This window comes from Pistacia vera, unplaced genomic scaffold (assembly GCF_008641045.1).
Source record: "Pistacia vera cultivar Batoury unplaced genomic scaffold, PisVer_v2 Contig508, whole genome shotgun sequence".
Taxonomy (NCBI): domain Eukaryota; kingdom Viridiplantae; phylum Streptophyta; class Magnoliopsida; order Sapindales; family Anacardiaceae; genus Pistacia; species Pistacia vera.
The window spans coordinates 212195-235367 of record NW_022196344.1 but is presented as its reverse complement, the minus strand read 5'-3'; the positions used below and the strand labels follow the sequence as shown (position 1 = coordinate 235367).

The window sequence follows — 23173 nt, the reverse complement described above, 5'->3', positions numbered from 1 at the left end:
CAATGTAGTGGCTGATGCCTTAAGCAAAAAAGCCTATTTGTCCCGACTCACAAGGCAAAAAGAATTATTGAAAGAATTGTGCAGAGAACAGATTTAGGTGATACTAGGAAGGATTGCTAGGTTAGAACCCTTGCACTTTCTAAAAATTTCATCTATGTCCTTTAGTCAATTACAAGAATGCCCTCATGTTTATTATCTTCTCCATGTTATTCTATTTCTTTTCACTCCCCACTTTTTCAACTAATTATGAGTGAAAATATCATTTTACCCCTAATGAAATTTTAGGGAATTTTCTTCACACTTGTGCAAGATAACTTTAATAAAATTCTACTAAGGGTATTAGGGCATAAATAAAGCTATGTACCTTGATGTGGGCGTTACATAGATGGCATGGAAACTCCACTGAATCTATAGGGTAAACTTGAATCACTCTACTCCTTATAATCTGCTCCAAATTTAGCTTTCTTAAAGGGTGCATTATTCTCTTATAAAATGGATATCTCTAAATCTATAGAAGATAATTTGGATGAATTCTTGAAAATTCGAAAAGGAAGATATCAAGGATTAGGAGATACAAGCTTAGCAATGATAGTTCTTAATTCTTTAACTGAAGAGTACCAAGTTGTTAAAAATGCTCTACAATATTCGAGTATTGTACGTAGTCTTCACTAAATAATTTTTGGATTAAAGGCTAGGGAGTTAAAATTAAAAGTTCAGAAAAGAAATGAGAATAACTTGTTTGTAAAAGGTAAAGTAGAATCTAGCCAGTCAGGAAATAACTTCTAACGTGTCACTGGTTCAAAGAATAAGAAGAAAGAGAAGGGATTTAGCAAGGAAATGCTTTTATTGCAATAAAATTGGACATTTAAAAAAGAATTGCTTTGAGTTGATTTAAAAACAGAAACAATCAAACACTGAAAGCAATGTAGCCTCCACTAGTGACAGTATCAATGAATCTGAAGTCCTTACAGTGCCTAGATCAAATCAGATTCAGGAATGGGTTCTAGACTCGGGGTGTTCTTTTCACATGAGTGCTAATAGAGATTGGTTCTAAGACTTTGAAAAGGATGAACATGAAATAGTGTTCATGGGCAATAACAATGCATGCAAAGTTCAAGGAGTAGAGAGTATAACCTTAAAGTTGAATAATGGGAAACTGACAATGATGACTAAGGTTAGTTACATCCCTGAGCTAAAAAGAAACCTAATCTCCCTAGGAACACTAGATGAATCTAGATGTTGTTATAAAGTAGAAAATGGATGCCTGAATGTATATAGAGATAACAACATAGTGCTAAAGGACCTGAAAAAGAATGGGTTGTATATACTATATGGGAACTATTATTCTGATAAATTCAATATTGCTCTTGCTTCTTCAAACCCTAATGTGACAGAAAAATGACATTTGAGAATGGGACATATGAGCCAAAAGGGTGTTAGTGAACGACCCAGTTACGCAGCGGAAAACAAAAACATAAACTACATGGATCGTTCCTTAGAACCAAGATCCGGGAACAAAAATCACAGTTTATACAAAAATAATCAAATCTGCATAAAAATTAGTTCAAGTTTAAGAAACATACGCATGTTTGAAGGCTCCTACAAGTTGTCTCTGAACGTATTTTGCTATTGACCCAAATGTAGGATTGAACCCACGTAGTCCACACAAAGACAATCACAAAGAACTAAGGAGGGATTTGCTGGATCCTCCTTAGCTTTAAGAAACAAGAAGAAAATCAAAAGAATTTGATTTCAAAGCAAAATAGCAATTTGGCATGGCAGAGAGTGTTTTGGGGTTGTGTGTTTTCTTTCTCAATCAAAGAATGAATCAATCAAAAAATCACACACACATTTTTCTTTTATAGTCATATTTTAGTTGCCCTATTCCCTTATGGAATAGGCTTGGGCTCCAACCTAACACCCCATCTTTCCAAACACTCCCAATTAGATATTTATTTTAATTCATCATTATCTTCAATTAAAATCAATTAATATATATATATATATTAACATTTAACAATAATGATAATTTATTTAAATATATGCAAACACATATTTAAACATAATTTCACTTATTTAATTTTTCTAATAAATTAAATAAAGGCTACGACCTCAGCAAATTTAATTGCACTATGAAATTACCAAAATACCTTTTCGCCCAAAAAGATGAAAACACCCTTCTTTCTTTCTGGCTCTTAAATTATCTTCTATGTGTGTGACCCATAGGCTCCTCATCATATCGGCAGTGTATAGTATCGCGATTAACACCAATTAATCGTCTCACTAATACACAGACCAAGATTGGCCCCTAGCAAGGCATCATGGCCACCCGATAGATTCGGATTCAGCAAAGTAGCTACCTGTCAACGATATGGTTACCGTACAATTCGATCCTTTCATCATCCGTTATCTCGACGAGACGAAGGCATAGAAATAGTGTCAACCTCCGGTTACTCTCGATATTATCTATTCAGTTTCTAGACCAATGACCAATATTATAAACCGAATAGAGCAACAACTCAATCCCACTATGGCCACAGTTTTAATGTCATTGCCATATAATGAATTGTGTCATGAGATAACTTCTCCCGTACCCGGGAGTGATGAATCCTCTGTCAATCCACCATAGTCTTGATACACTCCTTGATACAGCCAATCACCACCGTATTGACAGCTCTGAATAGAACTGCGTTAGGCTAGTGTCAAACTGCACCAATCGATGCACAAGGCGCTCTAATGATCTCAAGTCTAAGGATCACACGCACCACCATTCGTTAGAGGATTTGTTCCATAGACACTAGGGTTACCATCCATATGAAATCCTCTAGTGGGTCAGTCCAGTGAACTTGCTGTGGTGTATTCACCTACAGTAAGCACCCATGTGTTGCACTAGGTTGTCACCAAACAATCTTGACAAGTGAGATCAGTCACTGCCTTTCGACAAGGTTGTTCAACACTATGATAGTCTTACCGTATTATTTGTGCCTTTACTTCAGAATAATACTGGGGCTACGGAAATTTCTAGAATGGCCACCATATGTGCTCATAGGGTTCTCACTATCAAGATTTGAAACACTTGATACCCTCGTCACGGTTATACCATTCTAAGGACATATATCAATACATATTGCAATAATAATGATTTACACAATATAGAATAAAATGCCTTTTATTGATTAATGAACATTATTACAAAGAGTCAATTCTACAATAATTGATTGGCTCTAGGGCATCTACTCTAACAAAGGGGATGACCATCCTCTTTCAATAGGGGTTGCTTAGTAAAGACACTATGTCTTCTCTTGACTTTTGTGAAACCTATATGTTGGGTAAGCAACACAAAATGAGTTTTGCAAAAGGAATACACCTTGCCACTAATTGTTTAGAATATCTACATGCTGATTTGTGAATAGTTATTTTCTTTCCATAGTAGATGACTTTAGTAGGAAGGTTTGGGTTACCTCCTTAGATCTAAAGATAAGGCTTTACTTAAGTTAAAAAACTAGAAACAGTTAGTGGAAAATCAGGCTAATAGGAAGGTTAAGGCCCTTAAAGTAGATAATGGCCTAGAATTCTACAATATAGAATTTGACAAATTCTGTAGTGAACAGGGAATCCTTAGACATAAGACAGTTAGAAAAACCCCTCAACAGAATGGTGTTGCTGAGAGGATGAATAGAACCTTGCTTGAAAATGTTAGATGTCTCTTGTTTACTTCAGGTTTGCCAAAGACCTTTTGGGGAGAAGCTTTGACCACAGCAGCTTACTTAGTGAATCGAAGCCCTTCCACTACCACAGAGTACATGTACCCGAAAGAAAAATGGTTAGGAAGAAAGCCTAGTCTAAGCCATTTGAGAGTATTTGGGTGTGTTACATATGCACACACTAATGAAGGGAAGTTGGAACCTAGATCCTTAAGATGTGTATTCTTAGGATACCAAGCGGGGACTAAGGGCTGCATACTGTGGAATAAGGTCATCAGGGGTAAAAATCATAATTAATAGGAATGTTGTGTTTAATGAAACTGTTTTCCCTTGTAAATCCACTAACAAGAATGCAGGTATTCCTAATAGCAATGAAATAAGCCCTGGTCAAACAGGAGTTACTCCGATTAAGGTGGAGCAAATTCCACAGTAGCCTAATACTTTTCAGCATGACCAAGAAACTAAACCTAAATTGATACAACTACTGAGGAACCTGACCAAGCAATAAAGGATGAAGAACCACAGCATGATGACCTCACACAGTATCAATGAGCAAAGGATAGAACTAGGAAAGAAACAAGAGCCCCTGCCAGATACTCCTATGCATACTTGATCTACACTGCCCTTGTGGCAAGGATTGAAGTTCAGAGGTGGAACCAAACACATATGAGGATGCTATGAGATCCAAGGAGAAAGACAAATGTGTGTCTACAATGGAGGAAGAAATACAATTACTTAAGGTAAACGACCGATGGTCTTTGGTCTCTAAACCCAAAGACCATAAACTGGTGGAATGCAGATGGCTTTTCAAGCTCAAAGAAGACTCTGACTTTGCAGTGACAAAGATACAAGAAAATCAACCATGTCCTACTGTTTCACTTTGGGTGGGAAGTGTATCAATTGGAAGTCCCAACTACAGCTACTTGTTGCACTATCTACAATAGAGGCAGAGTACGTAGTTGTGGCTGATGCCTTCAAAGAAGCATTGTGGCTTCAAGGAATTCTGAATGAAGCTAATCTAGTGGACAATGTGGTGACAATATACTCTGACAGCCAAAGTGCTATACACCTGAGCAAAAACCCAATTTACCATGAGAGGACCAAGCATGTGGATGTGAGGTTTCATTTTGTTAGGGTTCTAATTGCTAAGGAAGTGATTGATTTAAGGAAGATTCCAACTAAAGATAATCCTGCGGATATGGGCACCAAAGTAGTTACTACTACCAAATTCAAGCATTGCTTAGATTTACTGTCCATTGGATAAACAGTAACGAATAGAACTAAGAAGCAATTGATGATGAGTTCTCTGAACAAATGGGAGTTGTTGTGTTGCTACTAGGAATCCTGACTTTAAGGTAGAGATTGTTGAAGGTGAATTCAGAAACGTCATCGTGCAGCTTATGTTGATATGTTGTCATGTTGACTTGCACCTTCTTGACCGTTGATCTATGTATTGATCTAAAGGTTGCCTTGTTGCCACCTGGATAGGAGTATATAAACGCCCTCTCCCTCATCTGAAGTCAACGAACACAAAAATTGAATATCTCTCTCTCTTTATCGAATTTTACTCGATTAGGGTTAGCATTCTTGATTCTTCTTCTGTGTGATTTCTATAATTGTTGTAGTGACATTCAATCACTCTATGAGGGTTGGGTTTACTCTCAGTTTAGGGGTTTCCAAATTGAGTTTCCCCTAGGGCAAAATTACGGGTATTCAGAAGAAAGGATTAAGGGAGAAGAAAGTGGTGATTTGTAAGTGTGTAATATGTAACAAAGGTTCTAATTAGTACAGAGAGCTCCTCAATTATGGAGTTCAATGTGGATGTAGCTTATCCAAGTCTTGGATAAGTGAACCACGGTAAATCGTGTTCTTCTTGGTTGATTGTTTCTTGCATGTGTTATGATTGATTGTGGTTTTAGTTGATTAAGTTGCAATTGATAATTGAATCGAATCGTAACACGAACCATATAAATTTTTTATAACTAGCTTGCCATGCCATCATTAACTACTTAACTAATATATTATAGTATCATCATGCCAACTTTAACTTGTATATTTAAGAAAATATTTATTACCCTTTTCTTTAAAGTTGTGCAAATAGTCTACTACCATTTTGTATCCCGTTATCCAAAGAGTTATTAACACTTTTTCAATCGACATGTTTATTTGTTACCAGTCGTCTATTCATTTTCCACCTCTTCGTATCCTATTCTCCTATAAATAATCCTCTAACATTAATCACCCATTTAAATTGCTTCAAATATTATACACTTTCATTGTTTGTTGCTTCTCCCCAAGTTAATTTGACAATGGCTGACAGAACATCGCAACCAAAAGAGTCTGTAATGAATATCAGCAGCAATGCCAACAACAATAATTCTCCAACAAAGAAACTAAAAGGTATGAACACAAAATTATAAATTGTCAAACGAAATAGTAATACACATTTCCAGAAATATAAAAACCAAAAAAAAAAAATCCTCTCTTGGTATGTCGAAAGTTCGTTTCATGTTTATATTTACAAAATCATGTTATGTTTAATTCTAAACAACTATAATAAACTATGTAAATGTACCGTTTCATATATTTAGAAAACTTGACTGTATTTTGTTTCCCTAATTGATTTAGCAATTGTTCAAGCAATGTTGGAATTGACGGACATTCTCCAAAAAGTTGACACCAATTTAGACAATCTACATGTTGTTAGACAAAAATTCAAAGAAGTCATTGACCAGATGTTAGACAACATGCAATCTGCCATGGATATTATTTATGGTATAAACACAAGGGAGTATGCATTTGAAGCAGAGGAACTGAAAAATCTTAAGAAAAAAAAATAAACACCACCTACATCATCTAAACCTACTAAACCTACTTCACTAAGTGAAAAACCAATGTACGTATTTCCTTTATAATAAAAGTATTATTCTCTATATTCTACTTTATCTTGCTCTCATTGTTACTCATAATCACATGAAGGTAAAAGAAAATAACTAAAATGTAATTTGATTATACCAAGAAATTCATTCACCTAAAACTTTGAATAAAATTTTAATCTATAGTCTTGCCACAAACATTTTTTTTCGTTATTTTATTTTTAATTTTTTAGTTTTATTAAGACAATAAATGGTGTATATTAGTTGTAATTGTCTAAATATGCTTACAGAAAGTAGATGGGTGGTTAAGACGCATGATCTCAGATTTAAATCTTTTGACTCTCAAGATCTAAGTGAGTGATCATGATGGTCACAGAGTGAAAAACTAATGTACTTATTTCCTTCATAATAAAAGTATTATTCTCTATATTCTACTTTATCTTGCTCTCAGTGTTACTCATAATCAAATCTAACAACATCTATAATATTACCTATGAAAAAATATGCTTAAAAATTGTTTTCTGTCATTACAATAAATTTGTTTACAATCTGTTTCAAAAACATCGAATAAACACGCTTGTGCATCGTGAACCAGCAATCCATCAGCCCTTCTCTCCTTTTTCCAAAAATAAAAAAATTAAAAAACATGAGAAATCCAAGTACCCTATCACATGAAAATTCGAAAAACTTTAACAAGAAAACACACTTGTTCCGGAACAACATCTACCAATAAAACACTCAATCAAGGCAACAACAGAAAAATCTCCAGGCTTATCCATAACAAATTCACCATAACCATTAACAAGTGCTAGGTGATTGAACAAAATGGTATAATATTTGCTTTCAAATCTTTGAGAATTATCGGTAAAGTTAATAAGAGGGTTAGCAAGCAATTTTTTTTAATTATTTTAGGGTTTATCTTTTATTTATTATTTTTAATTTCTTGTACCCTACTTCTTTAAAAACTAACGGTGAAATGGTAATTTTTGACAACAACAGGGGGTTGACTGTAATATCCAGAACTAGAAGGGGTTTATGGACATAGGCTATTCCCCTGTAGCTCAGGAGTTTAGTTTAGAATAATTATCTCATAATCTTTACTAAGGGGGTGTTTGTCTGAGCTTATGAAAATTAGCTTATAAGCAACAAGTACTTATAAGCTAATTTTAGCTTATAAGCATTTAAAATTTTAAGCAATTACGTGTTTGGTTAAACTACTTATAAGTGACTGATAAGTAGTTGACGTGTTTGGTAAAATATGGCTTATAAGTACATTTTATTATAAAATGACTAAAAAGGGTACTATATTAAACAAGGGTATACTATGGAATTTTAAAATTAAATAAGGATAATGTGGTAATATACTTGGTCAAACTAGCTTATAAGCAGAGTGCTTATAAGCAAAAAAAAAAAAAAAAGTACCTCCCCCCCAACTTATTTTTTTTTTGCTTATAAGCTCAACTTATAAGCTCAAAAAGATTATAAACAAACAGGTCAGCTTAATTTTAGAGCTTATAAGCAAGTTTGACCAGCTTATAAGCTTAGACAAACACCCTTTAAGAGATAATGGGTCAACTTGTTACACCATAATTCTTTAGCCTCAATTTATAGAACGGAAGTGGACTCTAGACCCACACCCACCTAATTGATCAGTATTCCCACTTTTAAATATTTTTTTATTTTAACAAATTTAGTCTTAATTTAAATTATTAGAAATAATATTATAATTTCTTTTGTTTTAAAAAATTTAGTCTTAATTCAAATTCCTCCTATGTGATTTGTGAACTTGTTTTGTGTTGTACAAGTATACGAGAGCATAAATGCACCAAAATCTTGCATTATTTTCTTCATATTGTCTAAGACTGTAGGGTTCTACGATATATTTTTATGGTTTTTCGACAAAATTAACATTCAGAGATCAAGGTGAAGTTTGGTTCATAAATGTGACATTTACATCCAAATAAACCTAATTGAGTGTCAGGAGCAAAAACCTTGAATGAAAACCTAAACGGCCACAAAAAAACCTGTATGCGACATTTTGAAAATGAATTTTACTGCTATGAGATTACAAACTCATCCATCTAAATACGAAGAGAAGAAATTCTTGTCATCAAATTGTATGAATTTTCTTAACTTGGTAATGCAAGTTTATGAGTTACCCATTATCACTTGAAAAAAAGGTCCTAAGTCAATTTATTACAACTTGATTAATTGCTTAATAACAACCTGTTATTTGTACCAACCATCAATTATGACACCTAAACAAAAATTGGCGATAGAGGGCTGCTTCCAAATTTTACAGTTTTACAAGTTTCGTTATAGAATGACTAGGGGTGAAAGTCGAGTTGAGTGGCTCAAGCTCGGCTTGTTAAATGTTCTACTCGGCTCAACTACAGTGTCGAGCCGAGTTCAAACACAGTGCCAATGGGCTTGAAAAGCTCATGAGCTTCAGAGAGCTCGAGGATGTGCATGATATTTTTGAAACTAATAGGGGCCATGAGAGATTTTACAGTTTTTAAAATTGCAAATCCATCCCTATGTAAATTATGTGAAATACGAATTGGATGTGGGGATTAAAAATTAGAAAGAAACCCTAAAAATATAAAAGGAAATTCCATATGTATAAAAAGCCTATACAAGTTTTGCTTTCCAACCCTTTCCCTGTTCCCCCAAAAACCTACCACCCAAAGGGCAAAAAACACCTTATTCAATCAATTTCCTGGGCGCTAAAATTATTTCTCAGGGCATTGCAAGGGATATTTTTTCTTTGTGACCAAGACAAGGATGACGCCCTCAGTGATGCAGAGTTTAGTGATTTTCGGGTTTGTTTGTATTTATGTTTTTTGCCCTTTTGATACTTTCTTACCATGGCTGATTTACACTCTTCTTTGAGTGTCTAACATGTTTAATTGATGTTAAACAGATTAAATGCTGTAATGCTCCATTGAAACCTGCTGAAATAGTGGCAGCGAAAAGAGCTGTAAAAGAGAAGCAACCAGATGGAGTCAATGACCGTGGTGTTACCTTTAAAGGGTTCGTCACTCTCCATGCTCTTTTCATTGGAAATGGGCACCTTGAGACTCCTTGGGCTGTCCTGAGAAAATTTGGTTATGGCGATGATTTAGAACTAAGGGATGAGTGTCTTCCTGTCCCACCTAAGCTTGCTCCTGACCAGGTATCTGTACTAAGAGAATTTATGAACATCATTCCGTCTAAGTTTTCAAATCCTACTTTTTTATTTACATGTGGCTGTTGGATCTACATTAATGTGGTTTTATAAAAAATTTCCTCTCTGCCCTTCTCTTTTATTATCTGAGAAAAAAGAAGGAATTTTTTTATTAACTTTTCATAACATCATTTGAGATATTTACTCTTTGATGCCGCCCTGCTGAGTTTGGAGCTAGCAAGTGAGGTTGTGGAATTTCTATGTGGTATCTTTGGAACGTATGACAAGGATAATGTATGTTCTACCCTCTGCCAATATGAATTCTTGCTTTATGCCATTGAGAGTGCTTTATATTTGGGCTGTCTTTTATGTGTTGACTAATACATTGCACTAAATCTGTGAATGCTTTAATCTTGTTGCTTTTGTAGGATGGAGCCCTGAGCCCCACTGAGCTTGAAGATCTATTTTCAACCGCACCAGAAAGGTGAAATCTGTTTTTTCAGACTTGTTCCTCTATCCAGCCAATAATCTAATTTCTAGGTTTTGCTATCTTTTAGCAAATTTTCTTAAAAAAGTTTTCTGCGATAGGATTCACTGAAATTTATACCGATGCCTTATAATTGCTGTGGAGAAATTTTTCTTGGATTTCATAATGAGATGTACAATGAATTATAGCAAAAAACAAAAAACTAATAGGAAGTAAATGTTACATTCCTATTATAATTCTATTTCCTATTCTATTATAATTCTATTTCCTATATTACAATGAGAATAATCTATTTCCTATATTACAAAGAGATAATTCTATTTCCTATTTTACATTTTAACACTCCCCTCAAGCTGGAGCATATAAGTCATATGCACAAGCTGTTACAAATAAAGTCAACACGAGAACCTTTGAGAGACTTAGGAGGGGTGTCTGCTAACTGGGCGTTGGAACTAACATAACTAGTTGCAATACACCCTGATAGAACTTTCTCTCGAACAAAGTGACAATCAATTTCTATGTGTTTAGTTCTTCATGAAACACTGGATTTGAAGCAATATGAAGGGCAGCTTGATTATCACAGAGTAACTTCATTTGTGATACTTCGACAAATCTCAACTCTTGAATTATTTGTTTAACCAAACCAGCTCACAAGTGGCTAAGGCCATTGCACGATACTCTGCTTCAGCACTTGATCTTGCAACAAAAGCTTGTTTCTTACTTTCCATGAACTAGGTTTCCTCCAACAAGAACACAAAATCCTGAGGTAGAACGTCTATCAGATGGAGAACCTGCCCAATCAGCATCTGAATATCCGACAATATGCGAATGACCCTTTTTTTCATATAGGAAGCCTACCTGGTGCTCCCTTGATTACCTTAAAATCGGACAACTGCATCCCAATGACTATCACACGGAGGTTGAAGGAATTGACTCACAACGCTGACAGAAAAGGAAAATCGGTCGTGTGATAGTAAGATAGTTAAGTTTTCCAACAAGTCTTCGATACCTTCCAGGATCAGTAGAGGCTCCCCCTGTCCAGGTAAAAGTTTTAAATTAGGATCCATAGGAGAGTATTGGTCTGCAATCTGACATCCCTATTTCCTCTAGAATATCCAGTACATACTTCCTCTGAGAAATAACAATACCAGATTTAGACTAAGCGACTTCTATGCCAAGAAAGTATCTGAGTAGCCCTAAGTCTTTCGTCTGAAAGTGTTTGAACAAGTGTTGCTTCAACTGTTCAATGCCACTTGATCACTTCCTATAATAACAATATCATCGACATAGACACCACCGATATACACTGCCCTGATGATGTATGTCTATAGAAAACAGAATGATCAGACTCACATCGAATCATACCAAACTCTTGGATAACTGTGGTAAATCGTCCAAACCAAGCACGAGGAGACTGTTTTAGACCATATGAGAATGACGAAGTTACATACCAAACCAGACTCCCCTGAGCAATAAAACCAGGAGGTTGCTCCATATAATATCTTCCTGAAGGTCACCATGAGAAAAGCATATTTAATATCCAATTGATGCCTAGACCAGTTTCGAATGGCAGCCATAGCAAAGAACAACCGGACGGAAGACATCTTAGCAACAGGAGAAAAGTGTCAAATAATCTGTCCCATAGATCTGAGTGTATCCCTTGGCCACCAAAGGGCTTTCAGCCGATCAACCTTCCCATTGGACCAACCTTTAGTGTAAATCCATCGACAACCAACATCAAATGGCCCAGAGGTAAGGAAACTAACCCCAAAGTTGATTATGATGCAAAGCAGACATTTCTTCAACCATTGCCTGACGCCACCCGGGGTGAGAAAGTGCCTCATGAACATTGCAAGGAACAGAAACAGAAGAAAGGGTGGAGACAAAGGCATAATATGAAGGATATAAACGATGATAACTCAAAAAATTGTAGATGGGATGAGGGTTGCGTGTAGACCGCATACCTTTACGAATAGCAATGGGAAACTGATCAGCTGGAGACAGGACCGTGGCATTAGAGGAATCGGGCACAGGACCTGTAGGGACAGGGATCTCAGGAACGACAGTGGGAACATCAGATCGCCTGTAAAAGGAACAAGACTATTGTCGACAGGAGGAGTGGTCCTAGTAGGAGACTGAGGTATCGAAACAGAAGAAGGTGGGAAAGCAACGTATGGAATCGGTAGAACATTACTACCGGATCAGACTCCACGGAGGATGAGGAAAAAATGGAAAAGACTCAAAGAACGTAACATCAGCAGAGATGAAGTAGCGAACGCGGGGGAGAGAAAAAATGGACTATCAGGGAATAATGGAGTGTGGAACCTGGTCTTGTAAGACAGAAGAAGCATGCGGTTTATTAAGTAACAGGCGGTTAGAACCGCGTCAGCCCAAAACCCGAAAGGGACGTGGCTATGTAAAGAAGAGTGCGAGCAGTTTCAATAAGGTGTCTATTTTTACGCTCAGCAATGCCATTCTATTGAGGACTATAAACACAAGAAGACTGGTGAAGAATTCCTGAGGTCATGAATTTAGTAAAGGATCAGAGAAATATTCACGAGCATTATCACTTCGTAATATACGAATGGTAGTATTATGTTGAGTCTTAATTTCAGCACAAAATGATGAAAATATGGAAAATAATTCAGAACGAGAGCGCATAAGAAATAACCAAGTGCAACAGGAATAGTCATCAATAATGTAACAAAATATTTAAATCCCAAAATAGAGTTAACACGACAAGGACCCCACACATCTGAATGCACTAACTCAAAGAGGGACGTAGCCCGTTTATTAACATGCTTTGGAAAAGAACTATGAGTATGCTTTCAAGCTGACACGAATCACAACTCAAGGACGATAATGTAGTAGACCTGGGATCATTTTCCGAAGTTTGGAAAGACTAGGATGGCCCAAACGATATGAATGAGATCCGGAGACTCGAAGACAATGCATGATGTAGAGGGATATGGAGATGATAGAGACCCTGTGACTCAAGTCCTGTGCCAATATCCGTACTGTGCGCGATCCTGTATAACAACAGAGTCAGTATCAAAACGAATAGAGCAATTTAAGGAGCGGGTAAGTTTACTAACAGACACGAGATTAAATGGACATTTGGGAATATAAAGCACAGAGTCTAATGCTAAGGAGGGGAGGGGTTTTGCACATCCAATAGCTTGAACATCGGCTTTAGACGCATTGGCTAAAGTAACAGGAGGTAAAGATACAGTATTTGTAATCTGAGTAAGTAAATGAGGGTTACCAGAAATATGATCTGAGGCACCTGAATCTAGGACCCAAGGTCCTAAAGCGGAAGACTGAGAAAGGAAAGCAACTGAATTACCCGTTTGAGCGACGGAGGCAATGGATGAAGAAGACTGCTTACTGGCCTGATACTGTAAGTATTCATCATAATCAGTACCTGTGAGAGTTAGTTTCCTTACCTCCGGGATACTGTAAGTATTCATCATAATCACGATCGGCTCGTGAAGGCGCGTGCAGCGGCGGCCGACGATGAAAGCACTCGGGTTAGGACGACGAGGAGAAGACGATCAGTCCAGTGTGATTGGACCAAATTTTGATCGTTGCCGGAGAACAGTCGCCGGAGAACAGTTGCCGAAAGAAAAAAAAATGCAAGAAAGAGAGAAAATTTTTGAAATTTCAGATACGAAGCTCTGATACCATGTGGAGAAATATTTTTCTTGTATTTCGTAATGAGATGTACAATGAATTTATAGCAAAAACAAAAAACTAATCTAGGAAGTAATCTAGGAAGTAAATTGTTACATTCCTATTATAATTCTATTTCCTATATTACAATGAGAATAATTCTATTTCCTATATTACAATGAGAATAATTCTATTTCCTATATTACAAAGAGAATAATTCTATTTCCTATTTTACATTTCAACAATTGCCAAATATAAGTTCTTATGTACTGTCCGTTTTTTAATCCAGTCCATGGGATGAAGCTCGTTACAGGGATGCTGGAGAGAAAACATCGCTGGGCAATTTAACTCTTAAGGGTTTCCTATCTGAGGTTTGTATGACTGTCACTTTGATTTTTGCCCTTCCATGGGTTAATATAGCAAATGGTGACATATGTTATCATAAAGCAATATTTTATGGGCTTATTCTTTCACTGTGTCCTGTTTCAATTTTTAGTTTATATTGTTAAATGATTAATCAGTTATGTTCAGTGATACATGCAAATTGCATTCTCATCTGAGATTAACACAATTTTAATATGCTTATAGGAAAAAGTCTAGCAATGGTATCTAAACTCTAATACGTTTCCTATGTACACACCGCCAAATTTTAATTGACAAACTTGTTTTATGGAACTAAAAATGAACACACACCCTGGACCCAATACAGGTTATAACTTATAGTACAATCAGAGAATGTCAACAACAAAACATGCTAGTCGACTTGGCTCTACTACCATGTTGAGGAACCATTAATTCTATTAGTTTGAACTTTTAAAATGAATCATGTCTGAACATTGTATCAAACCAGGTTGACCATGAGGTTTTGTTTAATCTCGATTTATTCATTAACTATGTAAGATGAGCCTGTGCTTGAACACATGAGCGTCCATGTATGTTTTTGTGTTTATTTGGGTTCCCATGACAAGTTTATAAATTATATTTGGCCATACATGGACGGGGTTTGCCAAGAGTTTACACACTTTTGTAGGCTGTTTCCTATAAAGTTTTTGGAATTAATGGTTGCTTAATAAACATCTTTTGGCTTTTAAATATGTTATTTTTACTCTTATGTTATAGTTACAGTTGCCTGGTTTTTATACAGTTTGTTTCATTGACATGTCCGACTTTTTTTTGTGTTTTTTGACTCGTTTGCTTCTCCTATGAATAAAGGCTTTCATCTTTGTCAAGAAAAACTTCATCTGGGCACTATATAGTTTTACGAGTTGTATTGCTTCTATACGTTTTTTAATGTCTTAATGCTTTCTTCTGTCTGTACTATCTGTCCTACCCTAGTTTTTTCCAGGACTTTGTCTCGTTTATGTTTATTTACCCCTTCTCGTGTACATCTTTTGGTTGTATAAAGCAGAAGAATCGTTCTCCTTATATGTTGACTTCCACAAATTACGTTTAACTTTTTGCATATGCATTTTAATCAATTTGAACTATTTGTTAATGGTCTGGTAAAAATGCTTGGTTCAGTGGGCCCTAATGACACTACTTTGATCCACGACGCACTTTGGCTAATTTGATTCGTTGGATTCGTGTGATGCGGCCAAAGTGTTTCATGTTAGTAGGAGAAAATCAGCCGTCGTAAGGAGCAACTAACTGAAAGAATGTTCTTTCGCTGCTTTGTTTTTGGCTCTAAATGCTGGAAGTCTGCACTGTTTGATTCATTTTTGGGAAGGTGTTGACCTGTTCCAATTTCAATGTAACATAGTCAGTTATTGATCTTGCTAATTTGTGCATTACTTTTCATCTAGTTTTTATTTCTTGACTGTAGAGTCTACTCATTTTGACTTTCCATGTTACTCTCTTTTTGTCTAAGGACTTATATTTTAGTGTCCTCGAATTCGATTACAGGCCTTTCTCAGAATATTATTATCCAACAACTTCTGACCGATATGCAGCAAATGTGGTCGACCAGCTTGGGGTAAGTACTAACACTAGAAACACAATGTTATCTGGTAGTTTTATATTTCTACTCCCTCCCCTCCATCTTGATGTCCACTCCTCCCTTTCTCGTTGTATTCCTAAAATTCCGGCCTGGAAGTGAACTGAATTTTTTTTCCTATTATCTTTACATCAATATTCTGATATCTGGGAGATTACTACGTCGTTCATCTGTCATGAGATGTTGCAGAATTGATGGGATTTATCTATGTTATCGTCATTCTGATATCTGGATATTATGCGGTTCATCTGTAAAAGACATTGCAGATTTAATGGCATTTTTCTATGTTTTCAGTATTCTGATTCTCGTACATGTGTTATGCATGTTCTCATTGTCTTGGGATGTTACAAATTTGATGATGATGGTCAGGGAACTAAGAAGACACTTATTTTGCAAGAAATACCCGAAGATGGAGTAAGAAGTTTTCTCTTATAAGGCATATATGGCAACCTGTGATGTTGCTTTATTCGTCTATGATAGGTACTTAAAAACTTTATCATATATTTGCAACGTGAACTCTTCTTGTTGGATTAGTGCTTGTGATTGTTTGTCTATGTATTTCTTTACTACTGTCATTTTATTGGATTTATGCCTCCTCTCTCTTCTGTCATGCATTTGCCTGTGCACCATGGTCAGAATTAAAATTGGGGTGATGCTTTTATTTTATCTTCGTTGGCTTTTTGTGATTAACAAGAGTGTGTATGCACAGTAATTTAATTTCGCTCCCTCTATGTTTTGTGATTCGTTCTGTCATGATATTTTAATTTATTTGAATATGTAGATATCATGAACTGCATTGTTTCTAATTTCCAGTTCAGTTGAACATTCATGGAAAGGCCAGAGGAACTGCTGGTGAGGTTGCCAGGCAAGGGGAAGTCCGGTCATGGGGTGCCATGCCTTCTTATTGCAGCCAAGGATGACTTGGATCCATGTCAAATCACCGTACAATATCAGCAATGGTAAGAACAGTCTTTGGCTACTTAGACTACACAAATATAAACATCTTTGGATGATTGTTCCTATAAATTGCTAGTCATTGATTATGGAGAACAAATAATTTCCTTTCCTTTTCCAATTTTAGGTTAGTCAGGAGATGGGAATCGAGCCTCCTATTCATGTAAGCATGAAAGTAGGAGATCCAAAAATTTATTCAGCAAATTGTGAGGCAGCTGAACACCCTCGTTTGAACATTCCTGAAACTGAGGTCGGGAAGGGCAGGAAGCGATACCCCATCGTGTCAACAACTCACTTATGTTTGTTTCTGGGTGTGTTTGTTGTCTACTAGTTCCACATCTCCCAGGATTAATCCATGAATTGTATAGCACTGATTTTTTTTTGTTAATGTACATTTTCTAACAGGATTTTTGTTTGATTTATCTTAGGGTCTCCGTTACTATTGCTGGACTGGCAGCTTATCGGCCTATGCTGCTAGTAGAATTCTAACTGAGTGTCAGAGCGAAAGCTATGTTTAGCAGGAAACTAAGAGGTAGGCCATATATCAACTGCATTTTGCTGTCTCTTCTGGTTGGTTCTCTGTAGGTCCATCAAGTTTCACTAAACCCAGTTTCTGCCTGAACATAGTGCAAAGAACACATATTTAGGAAGGTTCAAAAACCAATAGCAGTGTTAACTTATTTGATCTTTCAATTAAAAATCATAGATGATAAAATGCCATTTTACTCCAACATGAATCGAAATGTAAATAATACATCTTCTAAGAAATTACAACCAATCTAAACCGCCACAGCGCACAGACATGATCTTGATAAGTCAATTGACCAGATGGAATTCTTTGTGTAAAATAGGTTTCGGATGTAAAACTTAAATCATTTAAAACAAAGCGTTCCTTAACAATTCCAGCTTCTATAGCCATTAACCACCACATGCACACAACCTCAACTAGGTTCCACAAAAACAAAAGTTTACAAAAGTGGCCACCGAATTCCATTCATGTGACTACTCTACTATAACCACCAGACCACCTTGACCATTAAGCTTGAATATTAAGTATAACTACTAAAAGCTTAGTTTAAAATTCAGTACAATACCCTATCTATGAGCATTTAAATGTTAATTACACTACTTTATAATCTTTCTATCAAATTTCTTCACACTTAAATTCATATAACATAATCATCCAATTAAATAATATATACAATAAGTTAAACATTAAACAGCTGAAAAATAAAGCACCTGTGATGACTCGGTAGGAGATATAAGCTGAACGCACATTGCCTAATTTCACGGATCGGTGACGAAACCGATAATATGGCTACGACGATGGAGATCTGGGCTCTGCTCTGATCTGATCTGCTTCTTGCTTCAATTTAAAAAAAAAAAAAAAAGTCATCCAAAAAAAGACAAAAAATATAATTATAACTAAAAATATCTTAGTTTAATTAGCAGGCAGGGGTAGATTCGTATATCGTGGTAATTGGAACTTTAAATTCGAAGAGAAGAAGAAGATGGAAATGAGCAGACTTAAGACCATCTCTAACCCATTGCACCAAATTGGTGCGATTTTATGTGAAACACTATTGCATCTCCAATTCATGCACCAAATATTACACAAAAAAAATATTTATTAAAATATTTTCTTTCTTTTTCTTTATTGTAGTAATCAACAATTAATCTATTTCACTCGTTATTTTTGTATATATTAATTAAATATTGAAATGATATTTTTATTAATAATAATTACTTTGAAAACTATACTAATTTAATAAAATTAAGCATTTATTTAATCAAATAAACATTACATTTATATAAAAAAATTACATCTATATAAAATGATACCAAAAAAAAAAAAAAAAAAAGACACAAGAACCACAAAGTAATTTCATATGATAGTAATTTAATTTTTTGAATTAATATATTCTTCCTATAAATGATCATAATGCATTTCAAGAGTATGGTGAGCCTCTATATCCAGGATTTGAATTCCATAACCGATCCATTCTACGTGAGTTTTTTCAAAATGAGCAATCAAGAATTATGCAAAAAGAGCTCAACAACAAGGTCAAGATCTCAAAAAACTCTTTTTTTTTTCCAATATTTTGATGATTTAGAGGATTCGGAACTAATCTACCAGAATACTAAATTATTATTTTAGTTTATGTTGTATTTTCTTTTATTTTTTATTGTTTTAAATAGTGTTAATTTTTATTTTGAGTTATTGTAGTTTAATATTTGCATTGAATAAAGTTTTGTTTTTAATTTTTTATTATTTTTTGAATCATAATTATTATAAATTATTATATAATATATATAATAATTAACTTAACTAAATACAAATAACAAAATTTAAATAAATAAAATTTTTTTTTTTTTACTGTTTAAATAGTCACGCCAAATTAGTGTGCACGAATAGTATTAACCAATTTGGTGTGTCACTACACGAGACACCAATTAGTGCAGATGTTGAGTTGGAGTTGAATTCACGCTATTTTGGTGTTTTTACACCAAAATAGCGTTGGTTTGGAGATCCCAATAAAGTTAGAGCTTGATTGGGTCAGGATACATCTAATGCACGGGAGTGCAGTGCTCTCTATGGATTATATGATTGAAAATCCCTAAGCCCTGAGAGTGGGACCACATTAGACAGGCAATTTATAAAAGTCTAGTGTGCACTCCCTCCTTCCGTTTCTCCCTGCTTACATATTTGATATTTCTCTTCTCATGGAAAATTTGATGTTGCTAGTTGCCTCCAACTTGGATGATACCTCAAAAGCTTGAACGAGCAGATAAACGGAGAGAAAGACATAATGTTCCAAACAAGGGCCTAGATGAACTCCGAAAAAGATTCCTTACTGGATTGTTTAAGCCATTTAATGGAAAGACATTTGATTCTGTTCAATCACATAGATTTTTTTGAGGTAATGATCTGATTTACTACGTTTCCATTATATATTTCATAGATGTTTTGATGTTTTTATTTTTTGCAGTTAGAGAGTGTTGTTAGCTAGCTCACCAAACACGGGTTCCACGAAGTCAAGACAAAGCCTCAAACATTTTTAAAGGAGTAATGCTAAGTTACATCGATGACGTGACAAAATCTTGACTGTTGATTATTTTAACTTAATATTATGACGATCAGGATTTTGCCAAGTCATTCGGTGCATAAATTCGATGCACTTCTTCGGTGACTGTATCCTTTCTGTTCTTAAAGGTGCGTTTGATTCAGGGAATGTTTATATTACTGAGAATGTTGTATTACTGAAAGATAGTTTATCATAGAATCTTTAGATAAATGTGTTTAGTTGGTTGGAATATTAATGGGTATGTTATAATAATATGTTTGGTTGGGAGGATAAATAAGTGGCTATGTTTTGTAGATTACTAAATTGTCTTCTTTTTAAATATAATATAATAATATATATATTATTTATTTAAATTTTTCTTTCTACCTCCTATATTTGAAATTTTGCTAAACTTAATTTATAGCAAAATCACTCCCACCCACCCCAAGCCACTGTCGACAGTCACTATAATGCGCACGACCGGCCAGATCTAGCGGTCGTGCGCTGGTAAGGCTATCGATCTATGGCCAAAACGGCTTAGATCTGGCCATGAAACGGTGGCCATTTCACATTCACGACCAGATCTATGGCGTTTTCATGGCCACATCTTTGGTCGTGAAATGGTCAGATCTGGTTGTTCTGTGTGATCCATGGTTAGAAACGTTCTTAGGCACACGACGGCAATGTCTTGGGTGACTAGGGGTATTTGTAAACTTTTAAACTTTTTTGTAGTTAGGTGGTTTTAGCTAAATTCTCAAATATAGGGGGTCTGGTAATTTTTTTTGTTAGACATATGAGGGCAAATGTTCCGAAATGATAAGAATTAAAGGCAAAATAGGGTCAAAATTAAGATTACTCGTATCTTATATTAACACCTTTGAGAAGGTAATCTGATTACCCCAATATTACTAACAATAAACACTATTTGCAATAAAAGATTACGTAATATTTTATTGTTTGACAACCAAATAAAGGAATCTTAAAATTAAACAAAGATTACTAGATTAATTTTATGACCCTGAGCCAAACGCAACCAAAGATCATTGTGTGACTCTTATGAATGCTGACTCTCAGGAAATGAAGATTTGTTGAACGAGACTATGCCCAACGAACCCCAATGCGCAAATCTTCATTCCCTTGAACCCGAATCCGAACACACTAAACTCGACCCACACCTAACTCCGAACCGTTCCTGAACCCATGCCCAACCAAAACCTGCACCTGAACCTGAACTCACATCTGAACCAAGGTCCGAACCTGATATGATTGGATAGTTTTTATTTAGTCACATTTTACGTTAAAACAAGGTTGTTCTTTTATGCAAAGTTAATATTTGTTGGAGGTTGTCTTCAAAATTAGTTAAATGATTTCCTCCTATTTTTGTTAATCTTTCAACTCAGAAGTAACTTTTTTGTGATGTGAATGGCTGAGATTCTGAGATACCTTTTCGCTGGACATTTAAGAAAGTTTTGTTTATGAGTTTGAAGCTTATTTTCAGCTTTCATGGATAGTTTTATGCAATCAAGTATCAATATTCAGGATGTGCACTCCTCCATTCTCATCTTTTAAGCATAAAGTAGAACTGCATAGAAATGGTTCTGGGTAAAATCCCAGAAAAAGTCTTTATTGTCATAATTGTGGTTTAAGTTTCTGCTTGTGTAAGAGGTTCAACCATAACAAAAACTGGTGTAGCATTGGATTTGGATCCATTTTTTGATAAAAGGGCTGATTGGCTGTGGAAACTTCTGTAGCATTGGATTTGATCCATTATTTGATATAAAGGGCTGATATGGCTGTGGAAACTTCTGAGGACTTAAAAAAAACTCTCCTGTTTTGTGTCTACAAACCTCATTTTCTAAACTTTTTCGATCAACACAATCTGTACTGTGTTGATTAAAGTTCAATTATGTTTCTTGGAATCCTTTTCCATCCAACTTTTCCTGAAAAAGGTGTAATCGGGCCGAGCCAAGTCAAGTTTTTGCCACGAGTTCGAGTGACGCTTGAGCCATATTGAGCTTGGAAAACTGAATCGAACTCGAACTTGTGATAATATTTCAAGCTCGATTCAGCAGAGTGCAAAATCGAGTTGTAGCTCGCATTTGGAGCTCGACTAGCACAAAAAATGACTTAATGAGAGTGAGAGGGTGACGAGACTATTCCCGAATGAGAGTGAGAGGGAGGCGAGACTGACGACCATGAGAGAGGGCTATCTTGCTATCAATGTGTTTTCTTTTTGCCCATCAAATTAACAAACTAAGTGGACACACGAAAGAGACAAACCAAAGTACAGATTGGATCAGAATCAGATGATAGAAAGAAAAATCAAAGTTGGGGTTTTTGAGAGCTTTCAATAAACGTATTGGATAAAGCAATTCCTTCACAGACTCTCTCTCTCTCTCTTATCTTCCCTGCAAGTCCCATCTGAAATACTACTTGAAAGTCCGTATTCAACTCAAAAATTTGTAGTTTTGATTAAATCTTGGAAGCGCGTGACGACGTTTATGAAGACATGATGAAGGTGACATTCCAAGGCCAGCCTTGCCGTTGGATACAACGTACCACCCACAAAATCCAGAGGTCAACAAAAACGTGGAAAATGATTGGGCTGGAATCCGACGGCTGTGATTGTCTGTCAAGGCCCTAAGATTTCGGTTAGTTTTGCTCTCTGATTCTTGAACGCACGTTGTTGACAGCTCACGCGCGGTTGTTGAAGGTGGGGTCAGTAGTTAAGGTTGGCCTAACGTGAAACCAATCATGTTCGATGTCTTGCCACGTCAGCACTAAGAGACTATCGGAGACACTCCCACCTGTGGCCGATGTGTCTCTGACCCCCACCCTTCATCAATTTTAATTATATTTTGTATACCCCTCCTTTAAAATTTTTCGATTTCCAAACCCAAGATTTTTGGAAAATATCAAAAAAACCCTGAAATCATTTAAAAGCCCCCTTTCTCAAGGGGCCATTTTGATGGTTTTTCAAAAAATTTGGCTGGTTAGGTACATCTGCAAGGGGTTTATATTAAATAAACCCTTTATAAACCCCTCAGATTATTACAAATCCTCCTACCCACGTTCTCAAACAGTGCTTTCTGTTGTATTCAATCATTTTTTTCTTTATTGACCATTTTGCCCTTCTCTCCTGTTTTACACTCTTCAATTAAGGATTTTACTATTTCTAATATATATAATTATTTTCCATATGAACCTTTGTTAATATTTTAGATGTATATCATAATTCAATTCTATATTATATGTC

At 35.6% G+C, this 23173-nt stretch overlaps 1 pseudogene; it reads left to right on the top strand.

The window, feature by feature from the left end:
- Positions 1-9198: 9198 nt before the first annotated feature.
- On the top strand, positions 9199-17473 carry LOC116106021 (annotated as a pseudogene).
- The last annotated feature ends 5700 nt before the right edge of the window (positions 17474-23173 follow it).